At 46.9% G+C, this 11,782-nt stretch overlaps 1 protein-coding gene across 5 annotated transcripts in view; it reads right to left on the bottom strand.

Annotated features, from left to right (window-relative positions):
• Positions 1-2,247: 2,247 nt before the first annotated feature.
• The window catches only part of YPEL1 (yippee like 1), a 71,892-nt gene continuing 62,357 nt past the window's right edge, over positions 2,248-11,782 (bottom strand). For all 5 annotated transcript variants that reach the window (XR_012155067.2, XR_012155069.2, XR_012155068.2 and 2 more), the window contains exon 10: positions 2,248-2,757. The gene's annotated coding sequence lies outside the window, so the exon portion shown is untranslated. The remainder of the gene's footprint in view (positions 2,758-11,782) is intronic.

Below are 11,782 nucleotides of genomic sequence, written 5' to 3'. Positions count from 1 at the left end.
ATTTGTTGGGGAGGGATACTCCAAGCTCTTATCTTTTAAGATCAGCCATATTAGGAGCTTCTATTCCAGAGTTGCTTCTCCCCTAAGCTTCTCAGGAGCTGTCTGACCTTGCTCACACGCTGCTTCTCCAGGATTCTGTTAAACAGGATTTATCCAATAGCACAAGTCTGGTTGAAGTGAGCCACAGTGGTAGAATAGCGGCACATTAAGGGTGAAATTCCCCCAAGAACCAGCCCAAAGCCATTTGCCTCTGCACTGATAGTGAAAGTAGTGTATAGAGACTGTACTGGCCCAATGCACTAGGGTCAGTTTCACCCTAAAAGGGTGACTTGCATACAGTCAGCTGCATGCCCCATACAATAGAAGCTTCAGTCTTAGCTCCGTATCCAGGACCCTACCTGCTGCTGAACAGCACTTAAAGTTCCTGCAACTCAGCCCAAGTTCAGCTACTGTGGTTGAGAACAATTTTCAGATGGGTTAGTTGGGGGGTTGCAGGAGGGAAGGGAGGACACTGTAGCTTTTTGTGAACATCCAGCTTTTTATTTAATACATTTTTTAACCAGAGATCTCAGTTAAGCTTTTAATGGATGGGTTCCTGGCCAAAGGCAGCTGCAAACTGATTGCAGCCGAAATGGCAAGTGAAGACAAATATAGTGCAGGCTGCCTACAGGGAGAATCCACAGAGGAAACTGCACAGACTATTTCTGGTGCATTGTCTCTGCTGCTCACAGTATATCAAATCTTGGTTTCTCCTTAAAACTATTTTTCTGTGAGACGTAGGGAAAGTCACTTCTCTGGGGAAGGAGCTGAGCGTTCAGCTCTGCAGAGAATTCTAGGCCAAATGGTTGTGTCATTTGTTTAAGAGCCTGGGCCTGTTAGCTGCCTGAGAAACGAGGAGTTCGTTGGCAAGAGGTTTGGCTGGAGAGCCCTGACAAGGCAGAGTGATCCTGGGATCTGACCCAAGGTTGATATGGTTGGGAGGGAAACACGAAATAGAACTACCGAGTCTGTATATTTATCCAAACTGATTCCGTTTGCCTGTGAGCACAAATAGCTTGGACTAGAACGTAAACTGTGTTTGTCAGTCTCTGATAGACACCACACAGGAAACATATTGAGCCAGGTTCCTATTCCACATGCACCTGGTGGAACACTGTTGATTTAAACTCTGTTAGTTCAGAGTGGCATGACTATAAAGGAGACCAGGCCCTGACACACTCTGTATTGAGGAAGTCTTTGGAGCACATTAATTCAACAATACCCCACATCACCAACCATATGGAGCCTGCAGTAGTGCCATCCCCCAGAAGTAGAACTCCGTAGGCACAACTATAGGGTCACTTCAAATCCTGCTTTGCCCTGAAACTCAAGTGGGGAAGAGTTTGGAATGGTGTGTGGGTTTGTGGCGGTTTCCAAACTCAATGGGACTCTCACAGCTGCACAGAAATATGAACAGATACTAAAAGCTCTTCTGCATTTTTAACCTTTTATATCTATAGTGGTAGAATTCATAACAGAGTCACCCTGATCTGATAAAAAGATTGTGGTCTTTGAGTACCTTCAAATGCTGAATTGACTCTGCTCAACCTCAAGTTGGTTCTAGTCACCCTCTCCCAAAACACACTTAATTGTGTTTGGGTTGAAAAAAACTAATATTTTGCTCTTAGAGCTTGTGACCAGTGGTGCCTGGGGGCAGCCCTCACTGGAAATCCCAAGGTCAGGGCAGGCTGCAAAAGGGAGAGTAGATATCCACCAGTCTGGGGAGTAACACTGAAGTTAATCTCCCCAATCAACCACAAACTGTGCTTCTTATCCCCCACACTGGTTATCAAGAAGCAAAAAAAAGAAATCACACAGCCCCATTTATTGCTTTTCAGTTTCCTGGCTCCCAATCAGCACTACAGTGAGAAGTTATTTAATAAACTCTGCTCACATATACAAAATGTTCTTCTAACCCCAAAGGGTCAGTCACATTACCAGGTCAGTATAGGTTTGGATCTTACCCCAAAATACCACACTGCCAGCCAGTCCTTTAGTGTCTAAGGTCTTGTCTACACTGCCACTTTACAGCACTGAAACTTGCACTGCTCAAGAATGTGGAAAAGAACACCCCCCTGAGAGATGCAAGTTTCAGCACTTCCCTGGTGGGGGTGGGGTTTTTAAGTGCTGGGAGAGCTCTCTCCCAGCACTGGTGCCGTGACTACACGGTTAAAGCAGCGCTTTAACATTGGCAGTGAAGACATACCCTAAAATTAAAGGTTTATTATAAAGAAAAAAGAAGAGAGACGTTAAATGGTAAAGCAGTCACATACATACAAAACCGTCAAAGTCCATAGATCCGCTTCCTAGCAGTATTGGTGAGTTTGCTGGCTTGAAAGTCCCAACCACAGCTTGGATGGGTCATTCAGCCCTTTGTTCAGAGCTTCGGTTTGTAGCAAAGCTCCTCCAGAGGTAAGAAGCAGGATTGAAGACCAGATGGAAGAGCTGCAGCTGCCTTTTATAGTCTTTTGCCATGCGGCCTGTGATCCCTTTGTTTCGAACACAAGCTGCGCAGCACATGGCTTGGAAGCCTTTTCTGTCCATGGGCATGCCCCTGCATGCCTGGCTGAGTCATAAGATGTATCTGCTTTCTCTGCTGGGTCAGTTGTAGAGCTGATGGTCCTTAATGGGTCATCAAGCAGGCTAGGCAGAGCTGATGGCAAACTGTCTGGGGGTGTCACCCAAAAGTATAGCACACGTTTTGTAATACAGACACATCTATAACCCAAAATACAAAGGTGATACATGAGATCATCAGATTTGACAAATCATAACAGTTTTGCAGATATCCTATTTGGCATATGACAACTCATTGCAATTCTACAATATTAATATTCATAATATCCTCAAGTGTCCCCAGATTCCGTACAGCGTCACAGAGCTCCTTTCGGCAAAAAAATCTCAAAGCACTTTACGAGAGGGAGTTTTTGTCTCCATTTTACATATGGAGAGATGGAGGCAACGAGGAATACGGTCAACATTTTGAAGAGGATCCATTGATTTTCAGTGTCTAACCGGACACCCCTTAAGCCTTGTATTCAGTAGCAGTGGGACCCTGCAACTCCTCCTGAAGTGAGTGGGAGCTACGAGTGCTCAGCACCCCATAAAACCTGAATCGAGTTGGGCACCCAAAAATCAGTGTCCACTTTTTAAAATTCAGGCTTTGGTGACCTGTCCAGGGTAACACATGAAGTCAGGGAAGAAGCCAGTAGTCCCAACTCAGTCCTCTGGTTCTAGTATTCACTTATAGTTTGATCTAGAGTAGAGATTCTCAGCCTGGGGGATCACACACAGGTGTTGGGGAAGGAAATCACCATCACAGTCCTTCCCATGTTGTATGGGGGAGGAAAGTTCTCATATGTGAAAAGGGGGGTGCAGTATGGAGAAGGCTGAGAACCAGGCACCACTGCTGAGGTTATACGACTGCAAAAAAACCCACTGTTCTACCTCCCATGCTATTTACTACAGTCTGAGTTACTAGATTCCGAATTTAAACACCCAGCATTTGGGGGTGGGGTATCATTCGATTAACCCTCTCACCACCATAGATTCCAAGGCCAGCAGGGTCCATTGTGATCATCTAGTCTGACCCCCTGTAGAACTTCCCCAAAATAATTCCTTACAGTGTATCTTTTAGAAGAACATCCAATCTTGATTTTTAAATAGTCAGTGATGGACAAAGATCCATGGTAAATTGTTCCAATGGTTAATTATTGTCACTTTTAAAAATGCACACCTTATTCCAGTCTGAATTTGTCTAGCTTTGACTTCCAGCCATTGGATCATGTTATACCTTTCTCTTCTACATTGAACAGCCCATTATTAAATATCTGTTCCACATGTAGGTACCTATAGATTGTGATCAAGTCACCCCTTAACCTTCTCTTTGTTTAGCTAAAGAGATTGATTTTCTTTGAATCTAAGGCATGTTTTCTAAGCCTTTAATCATTCTCATCACTCTTCTCTGAACCCTCTCCAATTTACCAACAGCCTTCTTGAATTGTGGGTACCAGCAGTAGACACCGTATTCCAGCGGTGATCACACCAGGACCAGATATGGAGGTAAAATAATCTCTCTACTCCTACTCAAGAGTCCCCTATTTAACTATCCCAGGATCTTTTTAGCCCTTTTGGCCCTAGCGTCACACGAGGAGCTTGTGTGTAGCTGTTTATCACCACAACCCCCCAAGTAAAAGGGGGTAGCTGAATGGGACAGCGTGGACACATATGTTTATACGTCGCCTAGCCCAAGGGATCCCAGGTCCATGGCTAGGATTCCCAGACACTATGGTAATACAAGTAATAGACTGGGCTGGAGTTATGTAAACATTCATGTGCTATCAACTAAGAAGCGAATGCTTTTTAAACTGGCGATGCTTGCCCCGTAAGCTGGGGCTGGGCTGAGGCTCCAGCTTCACATGGCTGTCAGAGAAGCAGGCGGCAGTCGAACGCGGAGCTGACTTAGGCAGCGTCTGGCTCTCTTCAGCTCCCTACCTGCTTCAGCTGCATTCAGCAAAGTGCGTGCGTTCATGCAGGGCAGACCCACTGTGTGTGTCAGTAAGTAACTGTGTCATGTTTAAATAACACCGCTCCTAGTTACACTGGCTGCCCCCTAGAAGGAAGTAAAGCAAGTGTGGGAGGGAAGGAACTAGGTCAGAAAAAACACACTGAAAAATGCGACAGGACACTGAGGATACTCTGAAGGTAGCAAGAACATTTCCTTGGCTGGAGTTTGATTTACCAACAGTCTCTGCAGCTTGATTCCTAGAAAAGAAAAAGCCACATGCAATGTGCATGCCTGCTATTTTTATAGGTCCCAGTGTGGACATTCCAGTTCATTTAGATGAAGCTAGCTTTGGAGCATGCATATGCCTATGTACTCGGGGGGGCGGCTACAGCTCAACTTTGCCTTGGCGTACGTTAAAAATTCAGCCCCCAAATGCTTCATGCAACATGCACATGGTTGGACCCCACTGTACTTTCAGAGAGGGCAAGCAGGGCAGTATCTGAGGTGCAGTGGCGTTTCGGGGAGTCCAGGGCAAAACTGGCTCAACCACTGTGCAGCAAACAGAGGGTGGAGAAGAAATTATGTTGATTGGAAAACTCATATGAGATGTGGTCATGGAATAAACGTTAATGGAAATTGAACGACGGGGCATATTATGGGACAAAGACCAAAAAGGACACACACCGCTGGGTGCACAGAGGCAGAGGATTGGAGTCCTGGATAGAAACTCCACCCAGACAGCTCGTTCAGAACTGGGGGTGGGGGTCTTGAATTTGAACGATCTGCAGTTGGCTCCTAGAGCAAGGGGCAGAAAGTCTGTGGGTTGTGTCCTGGGAGGAGAGGAGTCAAGCAGGGCTGGGTCTACATAGCAAAGCAATAGGGCTCGGACCCTGGGTGCTGATCTTGGAGCCTTGAGCCCTGCAGGGACCTGGGTCTGAGCTTTGGGTTAGCACAATTGCAATGTAGGTGCCGGGGTGGGGTGGGGTTTAAGATTGAGCACAGTCTTATGTTACCGTATAGACATAGCTTCAGTTTGGTCTGGGACAGGGGTTGCAAATGTGTCCTTTGAGAGGTGGGGGTGGGGCAGGAAACACGAATTACACGGGTGAGAAAGACTCTGCATGTTCCAGTCTTTGGAGGCTAGGGGGTCAGAGAATCCTCAGCATTGTAGTTTGCACTGCCTGAAATCACGATGGGTGGGACAGGTCAGCTGGGCTCCATACAGAGGCTGACGTAGCTGTGGTCCTTGCAACACTGACTACTTCATTAGGGAAACAAGGACAAGATTAGAAAAGCCAAGGAAAGGCTACAAACAGGGCAGTTTCTCCTGCACTTTAGCAGCAGATTTTCCCTTCTGTACACAATCTACCATACTCATCACTGCACGTATCAGCAGGTTAGTGCATTAGTGTAAATCCAGACCTAGCACCTCATCCTCTACTGCCCGACACCCGTTGGAGTCATTTTCACTTGTATAAGGCGAATGGAAAGTGTTAAATGTTACCTGATCAGAAAGGTTTCGCAAACGTAAGTCACCCTGGAGTCTCTGACAAGGAGAGTGGGGTTAAATTAGGTTTACAGCAACACTGTGGGTATGTCTACACTGCAAGGAGAGCAGCATGCGTAGCCATAACCGAGTGACAGACATGCCCAACATGCGGAAAAAAAATGCAAAAATTGGGTTTGTTTTTTGGCTTGTACCTTTTTTTTTTTTTTTTTATTAGCTCCTGGCAAGCAGGGGCACGTGGGGGGGGGGGGAAAAAGAGAGTCATGGGTGCACACTGGGGCCACCACAGTCCCAGACTGCATGCCGGGGGCGGGATCTAGTCATGTAGACGGTTTGGGGTTCTTAGGGATTGGCTTGTTTTGAAATGGGGTTAGCTTGATTTTTGGCTTATTGTGAAAGTCGGGGTGCTTATTTACCACGTGAAAGTTGGCAACCGTGCTGAGCGAGCTTTGATCGAGTTCGCTCCAAGGGCAATCGCAGTCCAGGCATACAGAGGGTCCTGCTGCTGTGATTTCATTGCTATGCTAGCTAAGTCAATGCTAGCTTGGACCTGGCTACATATGGTGCAGTCACACATCTGAGTGCAGCTCAGACATGCCCTATGGCAGAAAGAGAGGCCTTTTGTTTGCTCCTGAATGCACTGTAGCCTGCAGTCTGTTAGGCCTGGGGGCTAACCCCAGGTTGCCCTGCCTCCAGCTCCTGCTTGCCTGAGAGAGCTCCGTCCTTCTCGGGGCGGCAGATATTGCAGACAGTGTTGGTACCAGGGGAGAGGTGGGTCTGATACAACTAACTGCTGGAATTCTTAGTTGCACCAGCCCTATGCCGGCTAAAGCGATTACACACACTCGTCCCCATCTCCTCCTGCTCTGCATGGCTTCCTGGTCATCTGCATTCATGGAGCTTAATCTGCATTTTTCTGTGCTTTTACAGCCACCTTTGTCAGGGAGAGTGAGGCCTGAATGACAATCAGAGCCATGCAGAGGCTCAAGGAAAAAGTTAATTAACTTTTATGGCTCTGATTGTTTCACAGGGAACATTTCTGCAGTGAAGGGAGCTGGAGGGTCACATTTTAAGGCACAGATGCCCCCAGCCCCAGCCCATTAAGGTAAATGGGATGCTTATTCACTAAGAATTTATAGGGTTTTTAGACGCCATTGGTCCCTAGTGGAGATTGGCAGACACAGAGTATCAGTCAAAATCCAGACAGCACCACACACCAGTATGAAAGAGGGAATTGATTTAAAACCTTAGTACATGGGGAGTCCAACTTTCCCTGCTTTGTGTGGCTCCTCTGCCTTTGATTCAGTTCATTTTTCCATCTCACTTTTGTTCTTCACCCTTTGCCCTGTTGCCAACTTGTGGCTGACCCTTAGGCAGTCAGCACAGACTAATAGCCAAGTTCCTAGTGGACGGTGCTCCCAGGTACGGGAGAGTTGGGGTGGGGGGAGTTGGATGTTTATTTGAACCAGCCCCTGCCTACAGAAGAGTGGAATTATTTTACACTTCTGTTGGAACCCCCATGAAGTGCCCCCAGAAAAAGGGATTACACTGGATTGACGACACCACTAACTGATATTCCCAGCAAGTCTGTTTCGACCTTGGCTTCTTTTCCCAGTCCTGCCATGGGGGACTCTCCCTCTCCATGCCACCATCACATGAGAGGAGTGACCAAGATAGTATGTCCAGAGTCTTTGTGGCAGCCCCAGAAGTTGCTTGAGTGAGAAGCCCAAGCTGCTTCTGCCTGGAGAAGAAAAGGAAAACTTGGGTTCTGAGCTGATTTGCTTCTGCAATGACAGCAGGCGTTTCAGCAACACCTCTCTGCTCAGAGATGCTCTGCACCACCCGAGTTCATAGTGACAAGGGCCAGTCCCCACACACAATCTGCAAAGATCCATACTGCGCTCTCAAGCAAATAGCCAGAGCTTTTCTAGTGCACACGGCACAGCCTCTCTCTTGCCGGGTTCTTTAACCCCCAAATTAATAGCGATGCCTTTGCAGAAGCTTGAGAACAGCTTTCTTTTCCCTTTTACGTTTGTTCTTTTCTGAGCAGCAGACACAGGTTTGCTTCTCAGCCCTGTGGATCCCATGCCATAAAAAAATCTAAGATGGCTCCTTAGTTTTCTTGCCTTTTTTGTGCACCACCAGCCTCTCCCTTAAAGAGATATTAGCCCCAAAACAAAACAAAGGTTAAAGGTGGTCATTTGGGACAGGGCAGTTCTCACTGCCGATTCCTGCAGGGAAGTCACTAATGGTTCATCAGTCCAGGTTTCGTGAGCCTCGAGATGTGCTGCAAGACATCGAAGGTCAGCCAGGACTTGGTTGGAGTGGCCACTTTCCACAGGGCCTTTCCATTCATTTAGGGCCTGAGCCAGCATCCATTGAAGCCGATGGAAAAGCTCCCATTGACTTCACTGGGCACTGGATCAGGCTGTAATGGTGTAGGCCAATATTCCATAACTCCGATGTGCAGGTGGCATTGAGGAGGGGAGGTGGCGCATGCTGCGTTGGCAAATCCCTGGGCTATCCTGAATGTCAATCAACTTACTGCATCACGTCTCTCCCAGCCCTTCCCTAATAGTGACTGAAATACAAGAGATGGTCTTGAAAGCACCATGCTTTGTACCCCGTGACTGCCTTTGCCGGGTGATCTCCCAAGAATGCACTTTCTCCGATGGATACTACCTTAAGGGGCCCGATTATTATTTTAAATAGCAAATCTGGTCACTTTTCTTTAATGCAGTCCCAGAGGAGGGTTTTGGCAGCTGGGAGCAGAGGTCAGGTTGGGAGCACTTGTCATTGCAATGGGGCGTGACGCGATTCAGCCTCCCGCCTCCATCCTGTCTTCTGGCTCTTCATATCGGTTAGGACTTGCTCCCTGCCTTTAGCGACTATGGGATCCAGCTCTCTCTCTCTCTACTTCACCCAGATTTCATGCCTCCCTAACGAGCCGCTGGATGCAACACAGTCGGGGGTACTCCAAGTCCCAAAGCACAATGTCTGGAAACTGGGTCACTTGCACTGAACTGAGCTGCCAGCTGAACTACGGGGCTTGGACAACGGATGCATCAGCTGCAAGCCAAGCTGTGGTTACAGTACAGTTTCCAAGTACTGTGGAAACACTTTGCTATGGGATAGCCCCAGGTGCCATTTCTGCAAGCAGCTGCCATTGCTACATGAAGGGGATCATTGCTACGCAAATTATTGTGCTCGAGCAATTGCTCACGATCACCACAAATTAAGGGCATAGCGCTTCCCCACCAGCCATGGCTCTCACTCCCTGGCACTGCAGGAGGACCCTAGCAAATGCCACATGCACACATTAACGAGGAGAAAGGCCCACTTCAGATTAATCCTAACAACCCAATGCACAAAGCCACAGTGGCTGGACGACAAGGACTCTGTATTTAGAGACACTGCTTGTCTATGACACCATTGGCTGAAATTCAGCCATTCAGCAGGGAATCTGCTTTCAACTGCTCTAGCCAGCTGGCTAATTCTAGGGGACATTTCTGATTGACAGCTTGTCAGGAGAGCAGCAGCAGACAGTGGATTGGCAAGGGACCAGAACGACACTTGTTGAAGCCTAGCAGAGTAAAATTGATGGGTGAGGTGATGGGAGTTATCCCTGCTTTATTATTACTGGCAACCTTTATTTACCAAAAAAAAAAAAAAAAAAAAAAGGGCCCTGGAAAATAATGTGTTTGCTTCTCATCTAGTAGATCTTCCAGAAATAAATCATTGTTTTAGAACACTCGGCAAGAAGGGAAAATCTGCTGAAAGCTGCTCGAGTTTGTATTGGCGTTAGTCAGCCAAAGAAAGGTTACAGAGTATCCCAAAGTATGAAGAGAAGAGTGAATCACTGCAGGGAATCACTTCATGTACAGAAGCAAAGCCGAGGGGGTGTATTAAATATGCTAATAAGATTATAGGCTATAGTAGTTTATAGCATCCGTGTCATTTTCTAGCTTTCATCTGAAGCGGCTACAAAAGGAAATAACTTGTTCTCTCCCAATGCATCTCTTCTATTTGAGGATCTAGGAAAAGGGGAACTGCCCCACTCAGTCCAAAATGGGGAGAGGAAATCAGAGCTGAAAGCAAGGAAAAAAAGCTCGAATTTAAGGGTAATAAGAGAGATGCTTTCTAAGGAGAAGAGTGAAGCAGTCAACACTATGCAAGAAGTTAAATGGTAGGAACGTCTGTAAGCAATTCTGCAGGGAGGTAAGGTGACAAGACTGGCCAGCCCTGTAGCCAACATGTAAGGACACAAGAGGAATGTCTGCAATGATGAATGTTGGCAAAGTCTGCAAAGATTTCTTCTATGCACTTCTATCCACACACCCCCTCGCCTCCACACACAAAATCTGTGGTGTTTCTACTCTATTTACATCCCAGAATTCTACAGGAAGTGTCATATAGAGGGGCAGAGATCCTGGGGTTGCTTCCAAGCATGTCTAATCCATGGAGAGCCTCTGTGTTTAAAACATATTACAAAGATGGTCACCTTATGGGTGTGGACCTTTTAGGAGTTGTGCCCTTAGTTATCCCAAAATGACCTCACCTCATCACCATATGCCCTAGATCAGCACTACTCAAAGTGGTGGTCCGCGGACGAGCACTGGTCTGTGAGCCATCGGCTGCCGGTCTGCGCGCACATTGGGAAAAAAAAAAATGCCGGACCCTCGCATCAGATAGCTTTAGAAGCACTGCGGACCCTCGCATCAGATAGCTTTAGAAGCACTGCCCTAGATTACTGCATTTTCCCTCTATGTGAGTTTTCAGCAGGGCTTTTCCATCCCTTGCAGCTTGTTCAGAACAGCCCATGCATTCCCTTCTTGGTGTGACTGATCACACTACACTCACCCTGCCATTTTCACCCTGTCTGTCTATACAGTGGGGGGGTTGTCTTTAAGAGGCCACTTTTTTTGAAGCCCACAAGGGTGCAGGCATTGGGTATATCCAAGACCTCAGCCTGATGACTATCTCCACTCAGCTTGCCTTTGAAGGGTTTCAGTATTGCACTTGCAATCTGTGCCTTTGCCATGGTGGGCCTTGGCACGTGGCACTTGCTAACCCTCACTGCATCCATCTCAATCCATTGCACCTCATGGTAACGAAGGCTTGAGAAGGTAAAACGCTTTCCCCAAGTTTAGAGTGCCTTCGGGGGACGTGGTTTCTAGAAGCTAGAACAGGTTGAAACTTGGAGGACTGAGTCCTGGGCTGGTGCAGGTTTTTTATCCCCCTCCAAACTCTAAAAGGAGGATAAAAGTTATTTTGAGACAGGCATCTCTCTCATATAATCTGAATTATAATGGCACATAAAGAAAGATTCATAATTCACCTGCCTTTAAAAACCATTCACTGGAGGGAGGTTTAAAATATACCTTAACGTTCTAGACCGAGAGGTTGCCTGTGGGTTGCTTTATCAACCTATGACATAAAAACAGTGAAATGATCCTAGACGTCAGGATTTATACAGCTACATGTGTTTTACTAAAGGATGAATATTCAAAGGATGAGCAAGACTAGTGGGAGTTCAGCGCCTGCTTGCTCTGCCCGTGAGAGTCTGAACTGCACTAGGCACTGGGTTGACTTTGCTTGCTCATCTCGACTTTGACGTGCATTCAGCTTCCATTAAAATCAAGTCTTTATAGTGCAAGGAGGCCTTGGGGAGGAAAATAAAATAAAACCCAACCAGCTGCCATGTCTTACTATAATAGTATTCAAAGAAG

The sequence above is a fragment of the Lepidochelys kempii genome, chromosome 15, assembly GCF_965140285.1.
Source record: "Lepidochelys kempii isolate rLepKem1 chromosome 15, rLepKem1.hap1, whole genome shotgun sequence".
NCBI classification, from domain to species: Eukaryota; Metazoa; Chordata; order Testudines; family Cheloniidae; genus Lepidochelys; species Lepidochelys kempii.
This window is presented reverse-complemented; position numbering and strand designations above follow the sequence as displayed.